This window comes from Oryx dammah, unplaced genomic scaffold (genome assembly GCF_014754425.2).
Source record: "Oryx dammah isolate SB20612 unplaced genomic scaffold, SCBI_Odam_1.1 HiC_scaffold_2, whole genome shotgun sequence".
Lineage (NCBI taxonomy): Eukaryota > Metazoa > Chordata > Mammalia > Artiodactyla > Bovidae > Oryx > Oryx dammah.
In genome coordinates, this window is record NW_024070186.1 from 152,242,176 (window position 1) to 152,258,978 (window position 16,803).

General features: G+C 41.0%; 1 protein-coding gene across 3 annotated transcripts in view; it reads right to left on the reverse strand.

Annotated features, from left to right (window-relative positions):
- The window catches only part of TIAM1 (TIAM Rac1 associated GEF 1), a 309,949-nt gene that overhangs the window by 265,462 nt on the left and 27,684 nt on the right, over positions 1-16,803 (reverse strand). Inside the window, exon 2 of one of the 3 annotated variants that reach the window (XM_040227927.1) lies at positions 12,976-13,096. The exons of 1 other annotated variant lie outside the window; for it this stretch is intronic. The gene's annotated coding sequence lies outside the window, so the exon portion shown is untranslated. Of the gene's footprint in view, positions 1-12,975; positions 13,507-16,803 lie in introns of those variants that run through there. One more of the 3 variants, XM_040227925.1, reaches the window with a different exon arrangement.

The following is a 16,803-nucleotide window of genomic DNA, read 5'->3' on the forward strand; positions in this document are numbered from 1 at the left end:
ACATACACTTATCTCCTTAGATCAAAAAATCCAGGCACTACATTTGCCAAGTTTCACAGACCCTCTGGCTCCAAATTAACCCACACACTTAGAAAAAGAAAAGAAAAACTCAGCTTCATTTCTAAAGTAAATCTGTTCACTGAGCAAAAGAAACGATAGCCCTTTTGTATCAATATTGCTATCTGTATCCTTCAAGCGCCTTTCAATTTTACAGCTGAATGTTAATTGTCTATCTCATAAACCAGAATGCCACATCCTTCCCTTTGCTTTTTTTAGCTCTCTTGTTCTGTTTCCTTAATTGTGCTTCCCCCGTGGAGTTAATACACGCAGCACACTCACACGTGCCTGCAGATACACACCTGCGAGCACGCCCACTCCCGCATCAATCCTCACATACGAGTCTGAGTCTCTGATCATCACGGGGATCAGCAAGAGAAGGCTTCTCCCCGAAGCACAGGGCTCCCTCAGAACGCCAGGCCTCCTTTCCCACAGCCCGTGATATGCAGGGGAAAGCAAGCCTCCAGCAGCATCCTCTCTATTTCACTTTTTCACCTGAAAGCCCGTACAGTGTTGAAAGCAAACTCCTGATTATGCACCCTGATGAATGCAAACACTAAAGTAGATGCATGCTCAGCTCAAGATATCCCTAACTGCATTTTGCCTAGACTACCATCAGAATCAATTAGTGTTCCCCCCAAACACACATGTAGCAAAAGAAGGATACAATGACTAGAAGAATTTCTAGGTGATGGAGAAGCTGACTGAAATATAAAACAGGCCTCAAATAATGTAGGGAGAAAAAAAAAAAACATGTTTCATATTCGCAACCCTGAGTTGGGCACGTAAAAAACAATCTAGGCCAAGTATGTTTCTCACACAGCTACCATCTACATATTACATTTCCATGTGGCCCAAAGTTACTGCCTGAATGCTGACTAACGTCATGATCAAATAGTATCAAAAGTACAGAGGAAATCTAGAACGCCATCTATAGGTATAGTATCCTGAGTGAAAGCAATACAGCCACGTCTAGAAAGCACAAAATTATAGCCACCCCTTACTTTGTTTCTAAATTTTTTTCGTTGGTGGACTTAAAAGATGCCTCTCTGTAACTCCTATCTGTTGGAGACACCAAACGAAACTTCTATCTTTTGTGTATGCTAATATTTCGAACAGCAGAAGGAAGTAAGTCTTGTCTCCTTTTTACTGTTTCCGCCAGCAAGGAGTTCTATTACCTTTTCAGTTCTGCTTCTCTGACTTCATTTTCTCAAAGTTGTCCTTCCAATGCTGCTCAAGGAGCAGCTGACCTGATGAGCAACCATGGGACCACAACATGCCATTTCCCTTGGCCCATGACGAGTTCCTTCATAGCTAGTAACCACATCACCCTTCCCAACACACGCGGTTACAAGTCCTGTCTTCCCTGTCCCATCTTGTACAACAGTGTCTTCTACTTTCTTCTTTCCCCTAAACCCAGGGAAGGACACAACATGTCCTTTAAATGCGTTTTTAAATGATTTGTCACAGGTTCTGCCTGCCATCCTGGGCTGCTTAATTTATTCAGAGTTCGTACTGAAGACCCTAGAGGTCTTCTGTCCAGATGTAATATTCAGGTTCAGAACCTAGCGGCAGTCACATTTTAGCCATGTCAACTCAGGAACAAAACAAAAATACTTTCCAGGTAGTACAGTGGTAAAGAATCCACTTGCAAATGCAGAAAACAAAGACCTAGGTTTGATCCCTGCATTGGGAAGATCCCGTGGAGAATGAAATGGCAACTGGCTCCAGTATTCTTGCCTGGAAAACTCCATGGACAGAGAAGCCTGGTGGGCTACAGTCCATGGGGGTGCAAAGAGTTGGAGTCAACTAAACACACACATACACACAGGAGAGAAAAAAAGACACAGATTAGCAAAAAAACAAGGGAAACCAAGTGGGCCAGGGAGTCTAGAATCCTAATGACCTTCGCAATGGATATAATCCCTAGACATATACACAACTACCAAATAGTCTAGGTGGTACCCTGGGTCTTCACAAAGAACACCAATCTCCTTAAGAAACCAACACAAAACAAACTTCTGTCATCTTGAGTTGATTTCTATTACTTCCTAACATGAGTCCTAGCTAACAAAGGGGCTTCCCTGGTCGCTCAGACAGTAAAGAATCTGCCTGCAATGTGGGAGACCTGGGTTCAATCCCTGGCTTGGGAAGATTCCCCTGGAGGAGGGCATGGCAACCCACTTCAGTATTCTTGCCTGGAGAATCCTCATGGACAGAGGAGTCGGGCAGACTACAGTCCATGAGGTCACAAAGAGTCAGACATGATTGAGCAACTAAGCACAGAACGGTACAGCTAACAAAGAAACTGTATTCTCATACACCAAGTGAGCGTCCCATGTAAGTTACCATGCCAGGTATTTTTCAGGTATTGAGCAACTTGTGGTATAAACTACAGACATCCTCCCAGTACGGTGATGATTCATTAAGGAACATTTTAGTATGTTCCAAGCAGCTTCAAATCCAGCCCACACGTATCCCATGCTCTACCCAGAACACCTGAACTTTTAACCCTTACGGCTTTTTAACTGTTTTATTCTCATCTTCAGCTGGCTTCTGCTAGCTGGTGAGACTTTTTCCTTCTCCCACGCATGTTTTCATCCATACAACCTGGCTAATAGGTTGAGGGTGAATGAAATAATGAATAATTTCTGTCTCCAAAACACCACGCCATGCCCTTGGGCAAAGAATCACCCAAAGCTGGACTTTAGACAAGTTAGATGCAACTCAAGATGCAATTCTAAATTAATAATAGTAAAAGAGACAGGAAAAACGTCAACCCCAGCACAGGTGTGACTTACCTTAGAAGAACACACACACACAAATCTATATTTAAAAGTCTGTTTCACATGAAAAGATGCATACTCAGCATTAGCCGTTAAGGGAGCAAAACTCAAAACCACAGTAAGATATCCCTTTACACCCTCGAGAACGCCTGCAGTGACAACTGTAAATAATAATAAGTGTTACCAAGGTTGTAAAGAAGCTTCATATGTCGTTGATGGAAATGGAAAATGGTTCAGCTGCTTTGGAAAATAGTCTGGTAGTTCCCAAAACTAGTAAAAGAGTTACCATCATTGTCGCTGGTTAGTCACTAAGTCCTGTCCGACTCCTTGTGACTCCATGGACTGCAGCAGGCCAGGATTCCCTGTCCTTCACTATCTCCTGGAGTTTGCTCACATTCATGTACATTGAGCTGGTGATGCCATCCAACCATCTCATCCTCTGCTGTCCCCTTCTCCTTTTGCCTTCAACTTTTCCCAGCATCAGGCTCTTTTCAAATGAGTCAGCTCTTCACATCAGGTGCTCAAAGTATTGGAGCTTCAGCATCAATCCTTTAAATGAACAGTCAGTGTTGACTTCCTTTCTGATTGACTGGTTCAATCTCCTTGCTCTCCAAGGGATTCTCAAGAGTCTTCTCCAGCACCACAGTTCAAAAGCATTAATTCTTTGGCACTAAGACTTCTTTGTGGTCCAGCTCTCACATCCATACATGACTACTGGAAAAAACCACAGCTTTGACTATACTGACCTTTGTCAGAAAAATGAAGTCTCTGCTTTTTAATATGCTGTTGGTAAATGATAACATATGTCCTCATAAAAGCTTGTACATGAATGTGTCACACTAGCTAAAGAGCAGAAATAACCCAAGTGTCCATCAGTTGATGAAAGGATAAATAAAACATATGAGTCCATACAATGTGATATTATTTGGCAATAAAAAGAAATGAAGTGCTGATACATGCCACAATATAGATGAAACTTGAAAACATTATGCTAAGTGAAAGAAGCTAGACACAAAAGACCGTACACTGTATGATTCCATTTATTCGAAATGTCCAGAACAGGCAAATCTGGAGTCAAATTAGGTTAATGACTGCCTGGGGCTGGAGACGGGTTGGGAGCCCTTGGGGGAAGTGAGGAGCAACTGGTAATGGTACAGAGTTTCTTTTGTTCTAAAACTGACTGTGGGGATGGTTGTAAAACTCTGTGAATATACTTAAGGCTATTGAAGTGTACACTTTAAATGGATCAATTGTATGGTATGTAAATTCAGTTCAGTTCAGTCGCTCAGTCGTGTCTGACTCTTTGCGACCCCATGAATCGCAGCACGCCAGGCCTCCCTGTCCATCACCATTCCGAGAGTTCACTCAGACTCACGTCCATCGAGTCCGTGATGCCATCCAGTCATCTCATCCTCGGTCGTCCCCTTCTCCTCCTGCCCCCGATCCCTCCCAGCATCAGAGTCTTTTCCAATGAGTCAACTCTTCGCATGAGGTGGCCAAAGTACTGGAGCTTCAGCTTTAGCATCATTCCCTCCAAAGAAATCCCAGGGTTGATCTCCTTCAGAATGGACTGGTTGGATCTCCTTGCAGTCCAAGGAACTCTCAAGAGTCTTCTCCAACACCACAGTTCAAAAGCATCAATTCTTCGGTGCTCAGCCTTCTTCACAGTCCAACTCTCACATCCATACATGACCACAGGAAAAACCATAGCCTTGACTAGACGGACCTTACTTGGCAAAGTAATGTCTCTGCTTTTGAATATACTATCTAGGTTGGTCATAACTTTTCTTCCAAGGAGTAAGCGTCTTTTAATTTCATGGCTGCAATCACCATCTGCAGTGATTCTGGAGCCCCAAAAATAAAGTCTGACACTGTTTCCACTGTTTCCCCATCTATTTCCCATGAAGAGATGGGACTGGATGCCATGATCTTCGTTTTCTGAATGTTGAGCTTTAAGCCAACTTTTTCACTCTCCTCTTTCACTTTCATCAAGAGGCTTTTTAGTTCCTCTTCACTTTCTGCCATAAGGATGGTGTCATCTGCATATCTGAGGTTATTGATATTTCTCCCAGAAATCTTGACTCCAGCCTGTGTTTCTTCCAGTCCAGCGTTTCGCAGGGTGACAAAATACAGCCTTGACGTATAACTTTTCCTATTTGGAACCAGTCTGTTGTTCCATGTCCAGTTCTAACTGTTGCTTCCTGACCTGCATACAGATTTCTCAAGAGGCAGGTTAGGTGCTCTGGTATTCCCATCTCTTTCAGAATTTTCCACAGTTTATTGTGATCCACACAGTCAAAGGCTTTGGCATAGTCAATAAAGCAGAAATAGATGTTTTTCTGGAACTCTCTTGCTGTTTCCATGATCCAGCGGATGTTGGCAATTTGATCTCTGGTTCCTCTGCCTTTTCTAAAACCAGCTTGAACATCAGGGAGTTCACGGTTCACGTATTGCTGAAGCCTGGCTTGGAGAATTTTGAGCATTACTTTACTAGCATGTGAGATGAGTGCAATTGTGCGGTAGTTTGAGCATTGTTTTGCATTTCCTTTCTTTGGAATTGGAATGAAAACTGACCTTTTCCAGTCTTGTGGCCACTGCTGAGTTTTCCAAATTTGCTGGCATATTAAGTGTGGCACTTTCACAGCATCATCTTTCAGGATTTGAAACAGCTCAACTGGAATTCCATCATCTCCACTAGTGATGCTGTCTAAGGCCCACTTGACTTCACTTTCCAAGATGTCTGGCAGAGCGTGGTCCACTGGAGAAGGGAATGGCAAGCCACTTCAGTATTCTTGCCTTGAGAACCCCATGAACAGTAGGAAAAGGCAAAATGATAGGATACTGAAATAGGAACTCCTCAAGTCATTAGGTGCCCAATATGCTACTGGAGATCAGTGGAGAAATAAGTCCAGAAAGAACGAAGGGATGGAGCCAAAGCAAAAACAACACTCAGTTATGGATGTGACTGGTGATAGAAGAAAGGTCCGATGCTGTAAAGAGCAATATTGCATAGGAACCTGGAATGTCAGGTCCTATCAAGGCAAATTGGAAGTGGTCAAACAAGAGATGGCAAGAGTGAACGTCGACATTCTAGGAATCAACCAACTAAAATGGACTGGAATGGGTGAGTTTAACTCAGATGACCATTATATCTACTACTGCGGGCAGGAATCCCTCAGAAGAAATGGAGTAGCCATCATGGTCAACAAAAGAGTCAGAAATGCAGTACTTGGATGCAATCTCAAAAATGACAGAATGATCTCTGTTTGTCTCCAAGGCAAACCATTCAATATCACAGTTATCCAAGTCTATGCCCCAAACAGTAATGCTGAAGAAGCTGAATTTGAACAGCTTTATGAAGACCTACAAGACCTTTTAGAACTAACACCCAAAAAAGATGTCCTTTTCATTATAGGGGACTGGAATGCAAAAGTAGGAAGTCAAGAAACACCTGGAGTAACAGGAAAATTTGGCCTTAGAATGAGGAATGAAGCAGGGCAAAGACTAATAGAGTTTTGCCAAGAAAATGCACTGGTCATAGCAAACACCCTCTTCCAACAACACAAGAGAAGACTCTACACATGGACATCACCAGATGGTCAACACCGAAATCAGACTGATTATATTCTTTGTAGCCAAAGATGGAGAAGCTCTATACAGTTAACAAAAACAAGACCGGGAGCTGACTGTGGCTCAGATCATAAACCCCTTATTACCAAATTCAGACTCAAATTGAAGAAAGTAGGGAAAACCGCTAGACCATTCAGGTATGACCTAAATCAAATCCCTTACGATTATACAGTGGAAGTGAGAAATAGATTTAAGGGACGAGATCTGATAGATAGAGTGCCTGATGAACTATGGAATGAGGTTCGTGACATTGGACAGGAGACAGGGATCAAGACCATCCCCATGGAAAAGAAATGCAAAAAAGCAAAATGCCTGTCTGGGGAGGCCTTACAAATAGCTGTGAAAAGAAGAGAGGTGAAAGGCAAAGGAGAGATATAAGCATCTGAATGCAAAGTTCCAAAGAATAGCAAGAAGAGATAAGAAAGCCTTCTTCAGCCATCAATGCAAAGAAATAGAGGAAAACAACAGAATAGGAAAGACTAGAGATCTCTTCAAGGAAATTAGAGATACCAAGGGAACATTCCATGCAAAGATGGGCTCCATAAAGGACAGAAATGGTATGGACCTAACAGAAGCAGAAGATATTAAGAAGAGGTGGCAAGAATACACGGAAGAACTGTACAAAAAAGATCTTCATGACCCAGATAATCGTGATGATGTGATCACTAATCTAGAGCCAGACATCGTGGAAAGTGAAGTCAAGTGGGTATGTAAATTACAGCTCACTAAAGTTGTTTAAAAGAAAAAGTCCATTAGAAGGTAATCCATCCCATTACCAGTCATGATATAAAGAAAAGGAATGTTCTTGGTGCCATAGCTTTTCTAGCTCATTAAAATGGTCCAGATACTAAAATTAACATATACACTGTTTTCATAAAACAGGCTATCCATTAAATTTAAAACATCTCGCGTTATATCAGATTGGTTAGGAACAGGGGCTTTGGAATCAGAACTAGTGTGTCTCTCAACTCCACCATCACTCAAAAGCTAATTGACCTTCAATGCTCCACTTAACCACTCCAAGCCACAGTTTCCCTACACGTAAAGAAGGAAAGTAATAGTGCCTCTCCCACTGGGTTATTGTGAAAGATAAAAGAAATAACTCGTATAAATTTCTAAGCAAGGAACTGGCATAGAGTACCTCTCTAAAACTAGCTTTATAAATACACAAATACAAAAAACTAACAACAAAACCCACAAGCTCTTATGCGCCATGTGCCAAGCCTTGCAAGGGGACAAAGATAACATAGTCCCCCTTCTTCGATTATGATACCAAGCAGACCAATAAAACTCTATGAGATGAGATTTGTGCAGGAGACATTTAAACTAGGTAAGTGCAAACTCCTGACTCAGAGATTAAAAGGGAGGAAGGAAAAGAACAAAATGGCAAGCATCCCTCACAGGCAACGCTTTTGTGAGCTCGAACGCAAACACCGGAGACCCACACGGCTGGAAGCCTCAGCACTCACCAGTAAACTACGTGTCTGTATGCAGAGCCACAAGCAAGCGTGAAAGCCACTGCCTGAAAGCACAAAAGACACAGAGCGTGACTGTGCAGGCTCACACCCGTCTAGTGCCAACCTAACAGCAGGCGGAGATGAACAGCAGAAAGATCAACTATATATTCTGACAAAGTCACACTGGTGAATCAAATACATAAAATTTCCAATCTCAACATTTCCGACCACTAGCTATCAGGCTGGTCTGTATCTCATTAAAGAAATGTTTATAAGAAAATAAACTATCACAAACTTTAACAGCCTCCTGACAGCTCTGTGGCTTCTTTTTTCCCAATTACAATATAACTCCGAAGGGTAGCCAATGAAAAGAATGTAGTACGCAGAATGACATAGACTTGAAGTATCTTTTTATGCTATACAAAACAAAATCTTTAAAAATTGGCAGTCCACTGATGATACTTAAAATGAGATAATAAAAATTAAGGTATTTCCCTGTGACTTCACTAGTGAATTCCACCAAATATTTAAAGAATTAATGTTAACTCATCCCAAACTTTCAAAATATTGAAGAGGAGGAAACACTTCCAAACTCATGAGACCAAAATTACCCTGATACCAAAGTCAGATAAGGACACTACAAGAGAATTACAGACCAATATCCCTGATGAAACAGACGTAAAAGTCATCATCAAAATACTAGCAAACCAAATTCAATAGCACATTAAAAGTTTCAAAAAACATAATCAGTAGAATTTATCTCTGGATGTAAGTACAATTCAACATATGCATATATGTGATATACCACATTAACAGAATGAAGGGGAAAAAACTTACAATCATCTCAACAGATGAAGGAAAAGCATTTGACAGAATTCAATATCAGTTCAGTTCAGTCGTTCAGTCGTGTCCGACTTCTTTGGGACCCCATGAATCGCAGCACGCCAAGCCTCCCTGTCCATCACCAACTCCAGACTCGAGTTCATCGAGTCAGTGATGCCATCCAGCCATCCCATCCTCGGTCGTCCCCTTCTTCTCCTGCCCCCAATCCCTCCCAGCATCAAAGTCTTTTCCAATGAGTCAACTCTTCACATGAGGTGGCCAAAGTACTGGAGTTTCAGCTTTAGCATCATTCCTTCCAAAGAAATTCCAGGGTTGATCTCCTTCAGAATGGACTGGCGACTTCATGATAAAAACTTTCAATGATTTAGGCACAGAAGGATATCTGACAAGCCCTCAGCTAACATCATTTTCAACAGTGAGAAACTGAAAGCTTTTCCTCTAAGACCATGAACAATACAAAGATGCCCACTCTTACCAACTCTATTCAACACATTACTGGAAACCACACACAAAGCAATTAGGTAAGAAAAATAAATAAAAAGTATCCAAATCAGAAAAGAAGCAGCTAAATCTGCACTACAGATGAAATGATCTTATATACAGAAAACTCTAAAAACTCAACAACAACAAAAATTTGTTAGAACTACACACATAAAAATCACTTGCATTTCTATAAACTAACAATAAGCTATCCAAAATAGAAATTAAGAAGAAAACAATCCCATTTATAATAGCACTAAAAGGAATAAAATCCTTAGGAATAAATTTAAGCAAGGAGGTGAAAGGTCTGTACTTGCAGGCTATAAAGTCTCGATGGAAGAAACTGAAGAAACAAATAAATGGAAAAATATCCTATGTTTTAGTAGAATTAATACTGTTAAAATGTCCCATAACTATTCGATACGATCTACACCCTCAGGGCAATCCCTTTGAAAATTCCAGAATTCTAGGCATTTTTCACAGAAATAGGGGAGAAGAATCCAAAATTCATATGGAACCACAAAGGATTCCAAATAAACAAAGCAATCTTGAGCATAAAAGAACAAAACTGAAGACATCACATGTCCTGATTTTAAAATATTTTACAAAGCTACAGTAATCAAAACAGTATGATAGTTGCATTAAAAGCAGACACATAGGCCACTGGAACAAAATAGAGGGCCCAGAAATAAACCCATGCATGTGTGGTTAATTAATTTATAACAAAGGAGCCAAGAATATACAATGAACAAAGAATAGTCTCTTCAATAAACGGTTTGAGGAAAACTGGATATCCACATTCAGAAGAATGAAACTGGACCCTTATCTCACACCATATATAAAAATCAACTCAAAACTGATTAACAACTTAAACATAAGACCTGCAATTGTAAAACTCATAGAAGAAAACATGGGGAAAAAAACTTCTTTACCTTGCTCTGGGCAATGATTTTTTTGGTCTGACACAGCTAAGACAAGAAAAAATAAATAAGTGGGATTACATCAAACTAAAAAGGTTCTGCATAACAAAGGAAACCATCACTAGAGTAAAAAGATGACCTATGAAGTTTTAAGAAAATATTTAAAAATCATTAGCAGAGGTTAATATTCAAAATATGTTAAAAAAAAACTCAACTCAATACCAAACAAACAGAAGATATCCAAAATTTAAAATCAGCAAAGCACCTGAATAGTTATTCTCAAAAGAAGACATACATAGGGCCAACATTCATATGAAAAGGGCTTAACATCACTCGTTATCTGAGTAATGGAAATCAAAAGCACAGTGACTTATCACCTCACACCTGTTAGAATGGCTATTATCTAAAAGACAAAAGATAACAAGTGTTGGAAAGGATGCAGAGAAAAGGGAACCCTTGCATTCCAAGTGAGAATTTGTAGAGCCATTATGGAAAACACTGGGGATATTTCACAACAAATTAAAACCACAACTACCATATGAGCTAGTAATCCCACTTCTGGTTATACATCCAAAGAAAATGAAAGCTGGGCCTTAAAGAGATGTGCATACTCCCAAGTTCACTGCAGTATTATTCACAACAGCCAAGATATAGAAATATGCAACACCCTAAGTGTCCATCAGCAGATGACTGGATAAAGGGAATCAGGTTTTATATATGTGAGAAGGGAATGGCTGGCCACTCCAGTATTCCTGCCTGGAGAATTCCATGGACAGAGAAGCCAGAATTTGTATGGGCTTCTCCAGCGGCGCTAGTAGTCAAGAACCCACGAGGCACTGAAGGAGATGTAAGAGATACGGGTTCAATCACGGGTCAGGAAGATCCTGTGGAGGAGGGCATGGCAACCCACTCCAGTGTTCTTGCCTGGAGAGAATCCTGTGGACAGAGGAGGCTGGTGGACTAGTCCATAGGGTTGCAAAGAGTCAGACACAAGCAATTTAGCATTGCATGAATAGTATTCAGCCTTGAAAAAGAAGGCAATTTGGTCTTGAAAAGGAGGCAGCTGTATCCTTCGCAACAACATGGATGAACTTGGGGACATTATATGCTAAACTGAAAAAGTCAGGCACAGAAAGACAAATACTGCATGATCTCACTTACGTGGAATCTACACGAGTTCAACTCAAAAGAACAGTAGAATGATGGTTGCCAGAGCAGGGGTGGCAAATACGGGGAGATGTTGGTCAAAGAGTAAAGTTTCAGTTATACAGTATAATAAGATTTGGACATCTAACATACAACACAGTGATATAGTTAATAATATTGTATTGTATACTTGAAACTTGCTAAGAGAGCAGATCTTAAGTATCCGCACCACCATCAAAAAAGAAAAAGAGGTTCCTATGTTACGTGATATATGGTAATCACTTCACAATGTAGACATAATATATATCAAAACACCATGTTGTATACCTTAAATATATACAATTCTTATTGGTCAATTATATCTCAGTGAAGCTGGGGAAAAACAAAAAGACAAGGTATTTGCAATAAAAAGCATAGCAAATAAACTTGAAAATTAATAAAGGTGTATGATTCAAAATAATGTAAAATAGTGATCCATGCAACATCTTCAGTTCAAGAATTATGCTTCTGTCTCTTCAATACAGAAAACTAATCATTTTCACCTTTGTGAAGTATTATAGTGCACTGTATGCCTAAGCCATATTTCTGAGTATCATAAACATCTTTAAAAAGTATGGATAACCAACAGGGACCTACTGTATAGCAGAAGGAATTCTGCTCAATATTTTGTAGCAACCTATATCATCTGCAGTTGAATGCCTAAGGAGCAAGCTCACCAGGGATTGTACATCCTGGTGTGTTCACAGACGTGCCCTCAGCCTCTAGCACAGCACAGCACTGGACACAGGAATTCCGAGTTGAATGAATGGACCAAATTGTTACAATACTCAAGGAAACAAAGAACATCCAAAGAGGCTTGGGAAATAAAAATAATCAAAGAAACACATCAGCAAATGAAAAAAGTATCCAAGATCAAGAGGGAAGAAGGTGCCTACATTTTTTTTTGTTGTTTATTTTTTTGTTGTTGTTTGTTTGTTTGTTTCCTAACTTTCTCAAGTTATTCCAGATCTTATTTTGTACTTCAGGGCTATGTGAGTTTGTTTTAAATATAAAAATCAGAATCAGCAAAAGTCCATCTCAACTGCTCACTTGGATCGTTGCCAGTGTCTCTTATGCCTCAATTTCTTTACCTATAAAATGAAGATAATAATTGTATCCACATCACAGAGTTATTAAAGGTTAAATAAACTGGAAACCAGGGAGCACTATATAAGTGTTATCCATCAATATAATCAAACATCCATTATTTCATGTATTAGAGAAAAGCAGATGGAAGGAAGGGCATGGGCCGCCGGCAGCATGTACCTGCTTCCACTAAGCAGAGCTCAGCAAATACTTTCTGCAAAGGGACAGAGAGTAAATATTTCAGGCTTTCCAGGACATATGGTCTCGGTCACACCTACTCAACTCTGCCACTGCAGCATGAAAGCCGCCAGAGGCAATACATGAACCAAAAAGCATGGCCGCATTCCAATAAAACTTTATTCATGGACACTGAAACTTGAATTTCATACAGTTTTCTCCCACCGCACAGTATTATTCTCCTTATGATTTTTTTTCCAGCCAGTTAAAAAAATGTAAAACACACTCTTAGCTTAAGGGACTAACAAAAGAGGCAGTAGCCGAGACGTGGACTTTGGGTCCTCGTTTGCTTACCCCTGTACTAAGCACGAGGCATACACATTTGCCCAACTGCATTTTATAGTCATCTGAACCAGCCACTGATGATCAAAGTCCCTTGCCATGGACGACAGACATTTAATCTCTTATTTCCAACCTGCAGAGAGAAAGAGAGATTTGAACTAAGATTTGATGAACTGTCTAACCTACTTAATGAGAACAACCTTCAGTTTATCTATGTTAGTGCTGGTGTTCCTCTTTATAAATCAATTCTTAAAGTACACATTTATAACCATAAACGTCAGGCCTCCACTCTGAGTTTCGGGCTCTTCATTCCGTGTCCCACCACGCACTACATCCAACATGACAAATTTATTTCATTACTCTGGTAGTTAGGAATGCTTCTAGCAGTGGGGGCAGTGGCGGGGGGGAAACAACCCTGGAGCATATCTCTTTTCTGTACAAGCTTCCTCATCTTAGATCCTTTTTATTATCTTATCAGAAACATTTTTTTAGAAGTTTCCCTGTCGGTCCAGTGTTTAAGACTTTGTGCTTCCACTGCAGGGGACATGACTTCGATAGCTGGTCAAGGAACTGAGATCCCACAAGCCGTACAACACAGCCAATTTTTTTTTTTTTCACTCAGAACGAGAGAAATTATTTTATAGTCTTTGAAACAAACCCTTTGCAAAGCAAGAGTGAGAGAACTGGTGAGTGAGTCCTCTGGTCTTGGTGGGAAGTCACATTACCCAATCTGAGTACCCAGCTCTCTACATACAGTGTTCAATTCAGTTCAGTTCAGTCGCTCAGTCATGTCCGACTCTGCGACCCCATGGACCGCTGCACGCCAGGCCTCCCTGTCCATCACCAACTCCCGGAGTTCACTCAAACTCATGTTCATTGAGTTGGTGATGCTATCCAACCATCTCATTCTCTGTCGTCCCCTTCTCCTCCCACCCTCAATCTTTCCCAGCATCAGGGTCTTTTCCAAATGAGTCAGCTCTTCCCATCAGGTGGCCAAAGTATTGGAGTTTCAGCTTCAGCATCAGTCCTTCCAATGAATATTCAGGACTGATCTCCTTTAGGATGGACTGGTTGGATCTCCTTGCAGTCCAAGGGACTCTCAAGAGTCTTCTCCAACACCACAGTTCAAAAGCATCAATTCTTCGGTGCTCAGCTTTCTTTATAGTCCAACTCTCACATCTATACATGACTACTGGAAAAACCATAGCTTTAACTAGATGGACCTTTGTTGGCAAAGTAATGTCTCTGCTTTTAATGGACACTATATTTTCCATCTTGATTAAATAACTCATGATGTAAAAGCAAAGCATTGCTTTAATACACTCAAATCACCAGGAGAAAAGCACCACCCACACATCTCCGAAGTATTTTGAGACCTTCACTAATTTTGTAAAACTTTTATACTATTATTATCAAAAATGACAAACACTTCACTCTTCTACTTTTTAGAAACACCCGTTTCAGTTTAAACTTGACCTTGATTTTGACTATTCCTGTGTACTGAAATGAGCTCATCTCATGAGAATCCTCTTCAAAGCAAGAATTAAGAACATGGAAACATCTACACAATCACAGATGTTGCGAGCATTAAAAATACCATTAAGGAGATTCCAGAAGGTGAATCATTACATTAGCTCAAATGAAACTGGGATCCCTGGGATCCAATGCCACAAGTTAGTTTTTAGGCAACAACTTCATTACAGATCCTGAAAATTAAAAAAAAAAAAAAAAAAAAGACAAAAAACAAAGTAAAAAGACTTCCATCAATGTCTACTGCAGTATCTGATCAAGTCTGGAGCTTTCTAAAAGAGACTCTGTCGGGATACAATGACAACCACCTGGTAGTAACAACTTTTGAACTGCATGCTGCTGAGTTCCAGTGAATTTAAAAGCGGGTGCTTCTCAGTCTACTTTCATTATGTGGAAAGTGATGGCTAACTTTTAGGAGACGACAGAGGATGAGATGGTTGGATGGCATCACCAACTCAATGCACATGAGTTTGAGTCAGCTCCAGGAGTTGGCGATGGACAGGGAGGCCTGGCGTGCTGCAGTCCATAGGGTCGCAAAGAGGCGCACACAACTGAGCAACCAAACTGAACTGGAGTTTTCTGAGATCAAAACCAAAGCGCAGAGACTCCGGTAGCAAAGAATCTGGATCCTTTTTTCCAGAATCATCTCTAATACCAGGGAAAGGGCCAGAAGTGGGTACTCACATCAGAGGGCCTCCTCTGACCCCCACCAGCAGCCATGGATGGATGCCAGTCTCAGCCCTCTCCAGAACACATCCAGTTACCCAGGCCCTAGGGCAAATCCCCTTCAAAGACTTTCCTGGTTCTGTCCCACCCTGGGTGGGGCAGAGACTGTATGCTCTACAGGGCACACAGCAGAGCAGGGCAGCCATCCATGCGGTTTGCAGAGGCAGCATGTTTATGTAGGTCGTGATGTCCACAGACCAAGAAGGAGCCAGGGTGGGAAGGTAATGATGGGCCATGGGCTGGAGGCTGGCTGCTCCTCACCTCCAGGATTCCTTCTGGTATTTCAAGGAGTCGAATCATTCTAAATCTGATTCCAATTTCCCAGATCATTATGAAAGCTTATTTGTCAAGGGAGAAGACTAAAACATCTTTTATTTTATAATTTATTAGAGTGACTTACAACTTTTTATACATTTCTATACTTAGACATAGGTTATACAAGCCTTCAGAGAAGGCAATAGCAACCCACTCCAGTACTCTTGCCTAGAGAATCCCATGGACAGAGGAACCTGGTAGGCTGCAGTCCATGGGGTCGCTAAGACAGGACTGAGAGACTTAGCAACAGCAGCAGCAGCATCCGAGCCTTCACGTGTCCTCTTGCTATGGACCAGCTCTTTCACAAAAAGGAACAATAGATATTTAAATTTTTTAAAAAGTGGCTAGGTATATAGGCCCACTCACAGAAATCATGAAAAGATCATTTTTAGTTGACTTATGGTTTGTTTGCCTTGCTAAAAATGAATAATGAGGGAATCCCCTGGCAGCCCAGTGGTTAGGGCTCTGTGCTTTCACTGCCGAGGGTCCAGGTTCAATACCTGGCCAGGGAACTAAGATCCCACATCACATAAGCTGTGTGGTGCCATCAAAACAAGAAAAAGAATAATGAGGGTGCATTAAAAAGAGATAATTTGTGCACACGCACAGACACACACACACACATGAATATTACTCAGCCATGAAAAAGAATGAAGTCATGCCACTTGCAGCAACAAGGATGAACCTAGAGATTGCCATACTAAGTGAAGTAAGTCAGAGAAAGAAAAGTAACATATAATATAACTTAAACATGGAATCTAAAATACAACACAAATCTACAAAACAGAAACAGACTCACAGACAGAACAGATTTGTGACTGCCAAAGGGGAAAGGGGGTTAGCAGGGGGATGGATTGGGAGTTTGGGATTAGCAGTTTATATACACACACACACATATTTAGGCTGACCCAGTGGCTCAGCAGCAAAGAATCCACCTGCAATGCAGAAGACACAGGTTTGAACACTGGGTCAGGAAGATCCCCTGGAGGAGGGCATGGCAGCCCACTCCAGTATTCTTGCTTGGAAAATCCCATGGATAGAAGAGCCTGGAGGCTTCATTTAAAAAATTCACAAGAAACCTATGAATGTTCTTTAAAATATATATATATATATATATATAAAGAGGACAATGAAAAGCAATAGGATACCTGGATCAACTTATATCCTCTTCTGGAGCTGCTATTCAGGTGTGACTATTCCACGAGCCCTCATCTCCCCAGCAGCAGCCTCTACTCCAGCCAGAAGATACCCAGGAGAGACAAACGCTCC